The 12,483-nt window shown below is 45.5% G+C and overlaps 4 non-coding genes across 4 annotated transcripts; all 4 read right to left on the reverse strand.

Annotated features, from left to right (window-relative positions):
• Positions 1-1,629: 1,629 nt before the first annotated feature.
• Positions 1,630-1,701, reverse strand: trnaq-cug (transfer RNA glutamine (anticodon CUG)). Its single transcript has one exon. It is a non-coding gene; the product is annotated as a tRNA-Gln (tRNA).
• A 1,925-nt stretch (positions 1,702-3,626) lies between these two features.
• Positions 3,627-3,698, reverse strand: trnaq-cug (transfer RNA glutamine (anticodon CUG)). The gene has a single exon. It is a non-coding gene; the product is annotated as a tRNA-Gln (tRNA).
• Positions 3,699-8,871: 5,173 nt separating this feature from the next.
• Positions 8,872-8,943, reverse strand: trnaq-uug (transfer RNA glutamine (anticodon UUG)). The gene has a single exon. It is a non-coding gene; the product is annotated as a tRNA-Gln (tRNA).
• Positions 8,944-11,418: 2,475 nt separating this feature from the next.
• Positions 11,419-11,490, reverse strand: trnaq-cug (transfer RNA glutamine (anticodon CUG)). Its single transcript has one exon. It is a non-coding gene; the product is annotated as a tRNA-Gln (tRNA).
• Positions 11,491-12,483: the final 993 nt, after the last annotated feature.

A 12,483-nucleotide genomic window follows, 5' to 3' on the forward strand; every position in this document is an offset into this window, starting at 1 on the left:
ACCTGTCCCAACATGTGCACTTGGGCTGAAGTAGCAAGTAACTTCTCTCCTTGTTCATACTGGCCCATTCATCTCAGGAGGGATAACAAGTTACTATGAGGGAAATTATTGAAAGAATTTCTGGAGGCAATCAGTGACAGTGGTGTACCACAAGGACTGGTGCTGGGACCTTGGTGTCTGTGATGTACATTCATGACTTGGATGTGAGTGTTAGAGTGTGATTACCAAGTTGGCAGGTGAGAATAAAGTCTCTCGTTCTTTAGATAGCGAGTGGATTCTCTCTGTCTGCAGCTGGATGTGGATCAGCTGAAAGGTTGGGTGGTATATTGGTGCGTGGAATTTAGTCCTGACAGGTGAATAGTGATTCATTTTGAAAGGACATACAAGGATGTCACATCTACAGCAAATGGTCGGGCCCGCGGGAGTGTTGATGAGCAAGTGGGGTTCAATAGATCCTTGGAAATGGCAGCACGGTAGACAGTGTGCTGAATGAGGGTTATGGGATGCTTACATTCATCGGTGTGGAAAAGCATATCAGAACAGGGATGCCGTTTTATAACTTTAGCAAATACTGGTTCGGCCAGGGCTGGCGTACTGTGTACAGTTGTGGTCACCACACTGTGAGCAGGGTGCGATACTGCTGGAGAGGGAGCAGAAGAGGTTTGTCAGGTAGTTGCTGGAATGAAGCATGTCAGTTGGAATGAGAGACTAGGACTGTTCTCCCTGGGGAGGTGGAGGCTGAGGGTTGGCCTGACAGAGTTGGGCAAAATTATGAGGAGGAGCAATATGGTAGATGGAGAGAATCTTCTTTCTCTTGGTCGGGGTGTCTAAAACAAGAGGTTATACATTTAAAGTGAGAGGGAGGGGACTCACGGGAGCTAAGCAGGATTTTCGTCACTCAGACGGTGGTTGACATCTGGAACTCGCGCTGAGGGAGAGGTGCAGGCTGGTTCTGCCACAAAATTTAAGGAGCATTGAGACAAGGGTGGCCAAATACTGCGTTGATTGATGAGTACAGAGGTCAGCATGGATACGGTTGGCCGATGGAGTCTCCTCCCATGGACGTGAATAAACAGGTTACATCCCGAGACGGGACTATGTTATTTGTCCACTTAGTTCACCAGAGCGCTCAGCAAAACACTTCTGTTCACAACTCCGGAGCACACCAGCAGAAAGCAAGACTTCTGCTGATTTATCAGAATAAAGGGCGTAAACATCAAGAATAATCCCAGCCTTTCAATCTTGGATGTTCAAAATTTTTCGACAGCTGACTCAGCAGTAGTGGAATTCCACCAAGATTTGAACTGGGATAGCTGGATTCAAAGCCCGGATTGCTCACCGTTACATCATGGAACCTGCTCACTCTCAGTCAATGTCACTCAACCTCCTCATCATCAGACCGTCTTATTCCTGCTGGAGTGGATTTTCACCGTATGTAAACATGTTTAAAACAAAGAATAAAAGAACTCAGCCAAGAAGGGAGCAATGTCGGGACCTATGCAGTTGGTCTGAGACCTTGCATGAAACGAATGGCATCTAAATCTCAGATGGCTGCTTTGCTTCCTCAAATGTTCGCAAGCACAAACTCAGCATACATCCGCAAGGACAGCACCGCATTTGACAGCAATCAGGTTCCACCGAGATTTGAACGCGGATCGCTGGATTCAGAGTCCAGAGTGCTCACCATTACACCATGGAACCACAGCAAATGCTGACTGATTTTCCTGGCCCAACCTGTACACTTGGGCTGAAGCAGCAAGTAAATCCTCTCCTTGTTCTTACTGGCCCATTCATCTGAAGAGGTTTAGCAAGTTATTATGAGGGAAATCATTGAAAGAAATTCTGGAGGACAGGATTTATTTAAACTTGGCAGGTCAAAGATATCTCAGAGATGTTCAGTAGGGCTTAGTGTTTGGGAAATCGTTTGTCATTAATGTGAATAAATATTTGAAAGAAGTATCTGAGTGCAATCGTGTGGGTAGTTTGTTGGATGGTCATTGGGAAGGCCTTTGACCAGATGCTGCACATATTTGCTGGTCGAAACGTTTAGAGCTCATAGGATACAGGGCAATTTGGGTCCAACATTCTTTCGGTAACATGAGGCAGGTGGTGGTGGTGAAGATTTTGTTTGCTGATTGGCAGTTGGTGACCATTGTTGTACCATAAGGACCGGCGCTGGGAAAGTTGGTGTCTGTATTATACATTCATGAATTGGATCTGAGAGTTGGAGTGTGATTACTAAGTTTTCAGGTAAGAGAAAAGTCTCTCGGTTTGTAGATAGGAAGTGGATTATCTCCGGCTGAAGCTGGATGTGGATCAGCTGAAAAGTTGGGTGGAATATTGCTGCATGGAATCTAATCTTGATGCATTATGAAAGGACAAATAAGTATGGGACATACACAGTAAGTAGTTGGGCCCGAGGGAGTGTCGATGAACAAGGGGGATGCATAGATCCCTGGACGTGGCAGCACAGGTAGATTGTGTTGTTAAGGAGGCATATGGGATGCCTGCATTCTTCGGCAGTGGAAAAGAATATCGGAACACGGATGTCGTGGTACAACTTTTACAAACACTGGTTCGGCCACGGCTGGATTACTGTGTGAAGTTCTGGTCAGCACACTGTGAGCAGGATGTGATAGTACTGGAGAGGGAGCAGAGGAGGTTCACCAGGATGTTGTTGGAATGAAGCATTTCAGTTAGAATGAGATACCGGGGCTTTTCTCCCTGGAGAAGGCTCAGGAATGACCTGACGGAGGTGGGCAAAATTATGAGGAGGAGCAATATGGAAGATATAGAGAATCTGCCGTCTCATGATCGTGGTGTCCAAAAGAACAGGTGTTTGACCTGAAACCTTCTCTCTGTTTAACTTCCCACAGGTGCGTCCTCACCTGCTGAGTATTTGCAGTATTTTCTGTGTTGATTATGAATGTATCAAAGCCCCGCTCTCTGCCGCTGAGGGACGTGTAGTTGCACTTTCTGTAGAAACGCCACAACAGTCTGGAACTCTTTGGGAAAGCCTGGAGGTTTCTCCGCTCATGGATGTGAGTAAACTGCTTTCATCCCGAGTCCATACCCCTGAGTGTTGACTCAGTTGTTTCACACTGTCCACTTCGTTCACCAGAGTGTTCAGCAAAACACTGTTGTTGACAACTCCGGACCGGGCAGGCAGCAAACACGACTTATGCTGATTAACCGGCACAAAGGACATAAATATCAAGAATAAGCGAGGCCTTTCAATGTTGGATGTTCAAAATGTTTCGAGAGCTGACTCAGCAGCAGTAAGGTTCCATCGAGATTTGAACACCGATCGCTGTATTCAAAGGCCAGAGTACTCACCATTACACCAGGGAACCTGCACACTCTGAATCAATGTCACTCCATCTCTCCACCATAAGACCTTCTCATTCCAGCTGGAGCAGCTTGTCACCGAATGTAAACTTTTTTCAAACCAAGAATGAACGAACTCAGCCAAGGAGAGAACAATCTCAGAACGCATGGAGATGGACTGAGACCTTGGATGAATCGAATGGCTGGGAAAGCTCAGATGGCTGCTTTGCTTCCTCAAAAGTGCGGAAGCACAAACTCAGCATGCATCCGCAAGTACAGAACCGCATTTTACAGCAAACAGGTTCCACCGAGATTTGAACTCGGATCGCTGGATTCAGAGTCCAGAGTGCTCACCATTACACCATGGAACCTCAGCAAATGCTGACTGATTTTCCAGGCCCAACCTGTACACTTGGGCTGATGTAGCAAGTAACTTCTCTTCTTGTTCTTACTGGCCCATTCATCTGAAGAGGTTTAGCAAGTTACTATGAGGGAAATCATTGAAAGAAATTCTGGAAGACAGGATTTATTTGAACTTTGCAGGTCACATATATCTTAGAGATGGTCAGGATGGCTTTGTGTTTTGGAAATTCTGTGTCATTAATGTGATTGAATATTTCAAAGAATTAACTCAGTGCATTGGTGAGGGTAGATTGGTAGATGGATATTAGAAAGACCTTCGACGAGATGCTGCACATTTTTGCTGGTGCAAACGATTAGAGCTCATAAGATCCAAGGCAAGTTGTGTCCAAAATTCTCTCGAAAACATGAGGCAGTGGGTGGAGGTGAAGCTATTGTTTTCTGATTGGCAATCGGTGAACAGTGGTGTACCACAAGGACCAGTGATGGCATGTTGGTGTCTGTGATTTACATTCACGACTTGGATGTGAGTGTTAAAGAGTGATTGCCAAGTTGGCATGTGAGAGGAAAGTCTTTCGTTTTGGAGATAGCGAATGGATTCACTCTGGCTGCGGCTGGATGTGGATCAGCTGGATATTGGTGCATGGAATTTAGTCCTGATAGGTGAATAGTGATTCATTTTGAAAGGACGTACAAGTATGTCACATCTACAGTAAATGTTCGGGCCCGCGGCAGTGTTGATGAACAAGTGGGGTTCAATAGATCCTTGGAAATGGCAACACGGTGGACAGTGTGCAGATTGAGGGTTATGGGATGCTTACATTCATCGGCTGTGGAAAAGCATATCAGAACAGGGATGCCCTGTTACAACGTTAGCAAACACTTGTTCGGCCACGGCTGGCGTTCAGTGTACAGATGTGGTCACCACACTGTAAGCAGGGTGTATTAGAGAGGGAGCAGAAGAGGTTTATCAGGTAGTTGCTGGAATGAAGCATGTCAGTTGGAATGAGAGACTAGGACTGTTCTCCCTGGAGAGCTGGAAGCTGAGGGGTGGCCTGACAAGAGTTGGGCAAAAGTATTAGGAGGAGCAATATGGTAGATGGAGAGAATCTTCTTTCTCTTGGTCGGGGTGTCTAAAACAAGAGGTTATACATTTAAAGTGAGAGGGAGGGGACTCACGGGAGCTAAGCAGGATTTTCGTCACTCAGGGGGTGGTTGGCATCTGGAACTCGCGCCGAGGGAGAGGTGAAGGCTGGTTCTGCCACAAAATTTAAGGAGCATTGAAACAAGCGTGGCCAAATAGGGCGTGTATTGATGAGTACAGAGGTCAGCATGGTCACGGTTGGCCGATGGAGTCTCCTCGCATGGACGTGAATAAACAGGTTACATCCCGAGACGGGACTCTATTATTTGTCCACTTAGTTCACCAGAGCGCACAGCAAAACACTTCAGTTCACAACTCCGGAGCACACCAGCAGAAAGCAAGACTTCTGCTGATTTACCAGAATAAAGGGCATAAACATCAATAATAATCCCAGCCTTTCAACCTTGGATGTTCAGAATTTTTCGACAGCTGACTCAGCGGTAGTGAAGTTCCACCGAGATTTGAAATGGGATAGCTGGATTCAAAGCCCGGTGTGCTCACCATTACATCATGGAACCTGCGCACTATCAGTCAGTCACTCCATCTCCCCACCATCAGACCGTCTTATTCCAGCTGGCGTGGATTGTCACCGTATGTAAACATGTTTCAAACTAAGAATAAAAGAACTCAGCCAAGAAAGGAACAATGTCGGGACCAATGCAGTTTGGACTGACACCTTGGATGAAACGAATGGCAGGGAAAGCTCAGATAGCAGCTTTGCTTCATCAAAACTTCAGAGGCATGAAATCTTCATGCATCCGCAAGGGCAGTACAACACTTCACAACAAACCGGTTCCACCGAGATTTGAACTCGAATCGCTGGATTCAGAGTCCAGAGTGCACACCATTTCACCATGGAACACAGCAAATGCTGACTGAATTTCTTGGCCCAACCTGTGCACTTGGGCTGAAGCAGCAAGTAAATTCTCTCCTTGTTATTACTGGCCCATTCATCTGAAGAGGTCTAGCATGTTAAATTGAGGGAAATCACTGAAAGAAATTCTGGAGGACAGGATTTATTTGAACTTTGCAGGTCAAATATATCTTAGAGATGGTCATGATGGCTTTGTGTTTGGGAAATTCTGTGTCATTAGTGTGAATGAATATTACGAAGAAGTAACTCAGTGTATTGGTGAGGGTCGTTTCGTAGATGGATGTTAGAACGACGTTAGACAAGATGCTGCACATTTTTGCTGGTGCAAACGATTAGAGCTCATAAGATCCAAGGCAAGTTGTGTCCAAAATTCTCTCGATAACATGAGGTAGTGTATGGAGGTGAAGATATTGTTTTCTGATTGGCAATCGGTGAACAGTGGTGCACCACAAGGACCGATCATGGCATCTTGGTGTCTGTGATTTAAATTCATGACTTGGATGTGAGTGTTAAAGTGTGTATGCCAAGTTGGCAGGTGAGAGAAAAGTCTTTCGTTTTAGCGATAGCGAGTTCATTGTCTCTTGCTGCAGCTGTATGTGGATCAGCTGAAAAGTTGGGTGGAATATTGGTGCATGGAATGTAGTTCTGACAGGCGCAAAGTGATGCATTTTGAAAGGACAAACAAGGATGTGACATATACAGTGAATGGTGGGGCCCAAGGGAGTGTCAATAGGAGTCCATACATCCTTGGAAATGACAGAAGGGCAGACATTGTGCTGAAGGAGGGATATTGGAAACTAGCATTGATCGGCTGTGGAAAAGAATATAGGAACAGGGATGTTGTGTTACAACTTTAGAAAACACTGTTTCGGCCACGACTGGTGTACTGTGTGCAGGTTTGGCCACCACACTGTGAGCAGGATGTGATAGTGCGGGAGAGGGAGCAGAAGGGATTCACCAGGATGTTGCTGGTATGAAGAGTTTCAGTTAGAATGAGAGACTGGGTCTGTTCTCCATGGAGAGGAGGAGGCTGAGGGATGACCTGACAGAGGTGGACAAAAGTATGAGGAGGAAGTATATGGTGGATGGTGAGAACCTTCTTTCTCTTGGTCGGGGTGTCTGAAACAAGAGGTCATACATTTAAAGTGAGAGTGAGGATTCACAGGAGCTGAGCAGGATTTTCTTCACTCAGTGGATGGTTGGCATCTGGAACTCTCGCTGAGGGAGAGGTGCAGGCTGGTTCTGCCACAACATTTAAGGATCATTTAGACTAGCAATTGAATCACCAAGGCCTGGAAATCTACAGACGAAATGTGGCGAAATGGGGCGTTGATTGTTGAGTACAGTGGTCAGCATGCACATTTTTGCCAAAGTGCCTGCGCTTTTCTATAGGACTGTATGAACTGTGAAGTGTACAGAGGATGGGGAAGAGAGTGCAGAAAGGTGACGGGAGCAGTCTGAACCTCAGCCCCGGACACTGTTCAGGATACAGATACAGACTTTTACCTGTAAAACGGTTTACAACGCAGATGAGTTGCAACTGACCAGCTGAATTATCTCTTTACCCCACAAGGGCCGAAGGATTTGGACGTTCCAGAGATAAAAGAATCAAAATCATGAATGAAAATCAAAGTGACGAAGGGTGTTTGACTTGAAACTTTCGATATGTTTCACTTCCCACAGATGCTGCCTGACCAGCTGAATATTTGCAGTATTTTATGTGTTTATTATCTCTGCATCAAAGTCCCGTTTTCTGCCGCTGAGGGACGTGCCGCTGCATTTTCTGTAGAAACACCAGAACAGTCTGGGACTCAATGCGAAGCCTGTGGCCTTACCCCGCATGGACGTGAATAAACCGGTTACATTCCGAGACTGGACACTGTCCACGTAGTTCACCAAAGCGCTAATTAAAACACTGCTATTCACAACTCCGGACCACACCAGCAGCAAGCAAGGCTTCTGCTGATTTACCAGCATAAAGGGCATAAACATGAAGAATAATCCCAGCCTTTCAACCTTGGGTGTTCAAAATTTTTCGAGAGCTGACTCAGCAGCAGAAAGATTCCACCGAAATTTGAACTGGGATCGTTTGATTCAAAGCCCAGAGTGTTCACCATGGAACCTGCACACCCTCAGTCAATGTCACTGCACCTCCCCATCATTAGACCGTCTCATTCCAGCTGGAAGGGATTGTCATCGGGTGTAAACTTGTTTCAAACTAAGAATGAACCTCAGCCAAGAAGAGAACGATCTCAGGACCCATGAAGTTGGAATGAGACCTGGAATGAAACGAATCACAGGGGAATCTCAGATGGCTGGTTTTCTTCATCAAAAGTTCGGATTCACAGCCTTTGCATGCATCCGTATGGGCAGCACAACACTTGACTGTAATCAGGTTCCACTGAGATTTGAACTCGGATTGCTGGATTCAGAGTGAGAGTGCTCACCGTTACACAATGGAACCACAACAAATGCTGTCTGACTTTCCTGGCCCAACCTGTACGCTTGGGTTGAAGCAGCATGTAACTGCTCTCCTTTTTCTAACAAGATTACTGGCCCATTCATCTGAAGAGGTTTAGCATGTTACTATGAGGGAAATTATTGAAGGAAATTCTGGAGGACAGGATTTATGTAAACGTGGCAGGTCAAATATATATTAGAGATGGTCAGTATGGTTTTGTGTTAAGGAAATCTTGTCATTAATGTGAATGAATATTTCAAAGAAATAACTAAGTGCATTCGTGAGGGTAGTTTGTTATATGGACTTTGGGAAGGCCTTTGCCAAGATGTTGGTCCAAACGGTCAGAGCTCATCAGATCGAAGGCAACTTGTGTCCAAACTTCTCTCGATAACATGGGGCAGTTGGTGGAGGTGAAGAGATTGTTTTCTGAGAGGCAGTCGTTGACCAGTGGTGTTCTGGATTTGTCTCCCCTGACGGATGTGAATGAACTGCTTTCATCCCTAGTCCAGACAGTTGACTCTGTTGTTTAACACTGTCCACTTCGTGCACCAGAGCGCTCAGCAAAACACTGTTGTTTTCAACTCCGGACTACACCAGCAGAAAGTACGACTTCTGCTGATTTACCAGCACGAAGGATATAAACATGAAGAATAAGCCCAGCCTTTCAACGTTCGAAATTTGTTGACAGCTGACTCAGCAGCAATAAGGTTCCACCGAGATTCGAACTCGGATCGCTGGATTCAAAGCCCAGAGTGCTCTCCATTACACCATAGAACCACAACAAATGCTGAATGCATTCCCTCGCCCATGCTGTACACATCTGCTGAATCTTCTCTCCATGTTATGATCAAGATTACTCTCCAATTCATGTGAAGAGAGTTACCATGTTACCATAAGTGGAATATTGAACGAAATTCAGGAGGACAAGATTTATTTAAACGTGGCAGGTCAGAGATATATTAGGTTTGGTCAGTATGGTTTTGTCCTTTGAAAATCCCGTCTTTGTAATGTGATAGACTTTTTCAAAGAAGTATCCCTGTGAATTCGTTAGGGTAGTTTAGTAGAAAGCCTTTAGTCAGGTCTTTGATGAGATGGCACATATGTTTGTTGGTCCAAAGTTTTAGAGCTCATTGGATCCAAGGCAATTTGGATCCAAAATTGCCTTGGTAACAGGAGGCAGGGGGTGGTGGTGGTGAAGAGATTGTTTTGTGATTGGCACTCAGTGACCAGTCATATACCACAAGGACATGTGCAGGTACCCTCGTTGATTGTGATGTACATTCATGATTTGGATGTGAGTGTTGGATTGTGATTATTAGGTTTTCAGGTGAGAGAAAAGTCTCTCGTTTTGTATATAGCGAATGTATTCTCTCTGGCTACAGCTGGATATTGATATGTTGATAAGCCGTGTGGGGTATTGGTGAATGGAATTTAATCCTGACAGGTACAAAGCGATGCATCTTGAAAGGACAAACAAAGATGGGACGTACATAGTAAATGGTCGGGTCCTTGGGAGGGTTGATGAACAAACGGGACTTTGAGGTACAGATCCATCGATCCCTAGAAGTGGCAGCACAAGCAGACAGTGTGGTGAAGAAGGGATATTGGATGATTGCATTCATCGGCCGTGTGGAAGAATATCGGAACCGTAATGTCGTGTTACAACTTTACCAAGTACTGGGTATTCCACGGCTGGAGGACTATGTGCAGTTACGGTCACCACACTGTGGGGAGGATGTGATAGTGCTGGAGAGGGAGCAGAGAATTTTCACCAAGATGTTGCCGGAATGAAGCATTTCATTTGCAATGAGAGACCGGAGCTGATCTCCCTGGAATGGAGGAGCCTGAGGGGTGACTTGACAGAGCTGGACAAAATTAAGAGGAGGATCAATATGGTAGATGGTAAGAATCGTCTTTCTCTTGGTCGGGGTGCCTAAAACAAAAGGACATATATTTAAAGTGAGAGGGAGGCGATTCAGGTAAACTGAGCAGGATTTTCTTCATCTGGGGAAGGAATCTGGAACTTGCGCTGAGGGGCAGGAGCAGGCGTGCTCTGATACAACATTTATGGAGCATTGAGAAAAGGAGTTGAAAAGCCAAGGCCTGGAAATCTACAGACGAAATGAGGCTAAATGGGGTGTGAATTGATGAGTACAGAGGTCAGCATAGACACGGTGGGCCGAATGCCCTGTTGCTGTTCTGTAGGATTCTATGAACTCTGAAATGTACAGAGGGTGGGGAAGAACAGGACAAAACAGGCCCTTCGGCCCACCATGTGAGGGAGTGCATAAAAGTGATGGGAGCTGTTTGACCTTGCCCCGCACAGTGGTGAGGATACTGATAAAGACTATCAGCTGTAAAACTATTTATAATGCATTTGAGGAGCAACCAACCAGCTAAAGTCACTCTTTACTCCTCAAGGGGCGAATGATTTGGACGTCCCAGAGATAAATGAATCAAAATCATGAATGAAAATCAAACCTGACGAATGGTGTTTTACCTGAAACGTTCACTCTGTTTCACTTCCCACAGATGATGACTGACTTGCTGAGTATTTGCAGTATTTTCTGTGTTTGTTATGTATTTAACAAAGCCCCCTTTTCTGCCGCTGAGGGACGTGCAGCGCAACTTTCTGTCGAAACACCACAACAGGCTGCAACCCGATGGGAAAGCCTGGAGGTGTCTCCCCGCCTGGACGTGAACAAACCGCGTACATACCGAGGCAGGACTCTTGTTATTTTTCACTGTCCACGTAGTTCAGCCGAGTGCTCAGTCAAACACTACTGTTCACAACTCTGGTCCACACCAGCAGCAAGCAATACTTCTGCTGATTTACCAGCATAAATGGCATAAAGATCAAGAATAATTCCAGCCTTTCAACCTTGGATGTTCAAAATCTTTCGACAGCTGTTAGGTTACACTGAGTTTTCAACTGTAATCGCTGAATTTACAGCGCAGAATTCTCACAATTACACCATGGAACCTGCACACCGTCAGTCAATGTCCCTCCACCTCCCCACCATCAAACAGTCTCATTACAGCTGGAGAGGACTGTCACCGGGTGTAAAGTTGTTTGAAACCAAGAATGAACGACCTCAGCCAAGGATGGAACGATCTCAGGACCCATGTAGTTGGACTGAGACCTTGGATGAACGAAATTAAAGGGAAAGATCAGATGGCTGGTTTCATCAAAAGTTCGGATTCACAGCCTCTGCCTGCATCCGCATGGCGGCACAACACTTGACTGCAAGTAGGTTCCACCAAGATTTGAACTCGGATCGCTGGATTCAGAGTCCAGAGTGCTCACCATTACACCATGGAACGACAGAAAATTCTGACTGATTTTCCTGGCCCAACCTGTACACTTAGGCTGAAGCAGCAAGTAACGTCTCTCCTTGTTCTTACAAAATTACTGGCCCATTCATCTGAAGAGGTTTAGCATGTTACTATGAGGGAAATTAGTGACAGAAATTCTGTAGGACAGGATTTATTTCAACTTGGCAGGTTAAATCTATATTAGAGATGATTATGGCTTTGTGTTTGGAAAATCCTTTTCATTAATGTGAATGAATATTTCAAAGAGGTCACGAAGTGCAATCATGAGGGTAGTTTTGTCAATGGACAATGGTAATGCCTTTGACAAGATGCTGCACATTTTTGCTTGTACAAACGTTTGGAGCTCATAAGATATAGGACAAGTTATGTCCAATATTCTCTCGGTAACATGAGACGGGGGTGCTGGTGAAGAGACGGTTTTCTGATTGGAAGTCGGTGACCAGTGTTGTAACACAAGGACAGGTGCTGGGACTCTTGGTGTCTGTTTTGTACTTACAACACTTAGATGTTAGTGCTGGAGTTGAGTACTAAGTTTTCAGGTGAGAGAAAAGTCTCTCGATTTGTAGACAGCGAGTGGATTCTCTCAGGCTGAAGCTGTATGTGGATCAGCTGAAAAGTTGGGTGGAATGTTGGTGCATGGAATCTAATCCTGATGAATTTTGAAAGGGCAAACAAGGATGGGACATACACAGTAAATAGTCGGGCCCGAGGGAGTGTTGATGAACAAGGGGATGCATAGATCCCTGGACGTGGCAGCAGAGGTAGACTTTCATGGGCTGTGGAAAAGAATATAGGAACAGGGATGTCGCCTTACAACTTTACCAAACACTGGTTCGGCCACGGCTGGAATAATGTGTGCAGTTCTGGTCAGCACATTGTGAGCAGGATGTGATAGTGCGGGAGAGGGAGCAGGGAAGGTTTACCAGGATGTTGCTGGAATGAAGCATTTCAGTTAGAATGAGAGACCGGGCTGTTATCCCT

This window comes from Pristis pectinata, chromosome 37 (genome assembly GCF_009764475.1).
Source record: "Pristis pectinata isolate sPriPec2 chromosome 37, sPriPec2.1.pri, whole genome shotgun sequence".
Taxonomy (NCBI): domain Eukaryota; kingdom Metazoa; phylum Chordata; class Chondrichthyes; order Rhinopristiformes; family Pristidae; genus Pristis; species Pristis pectinata.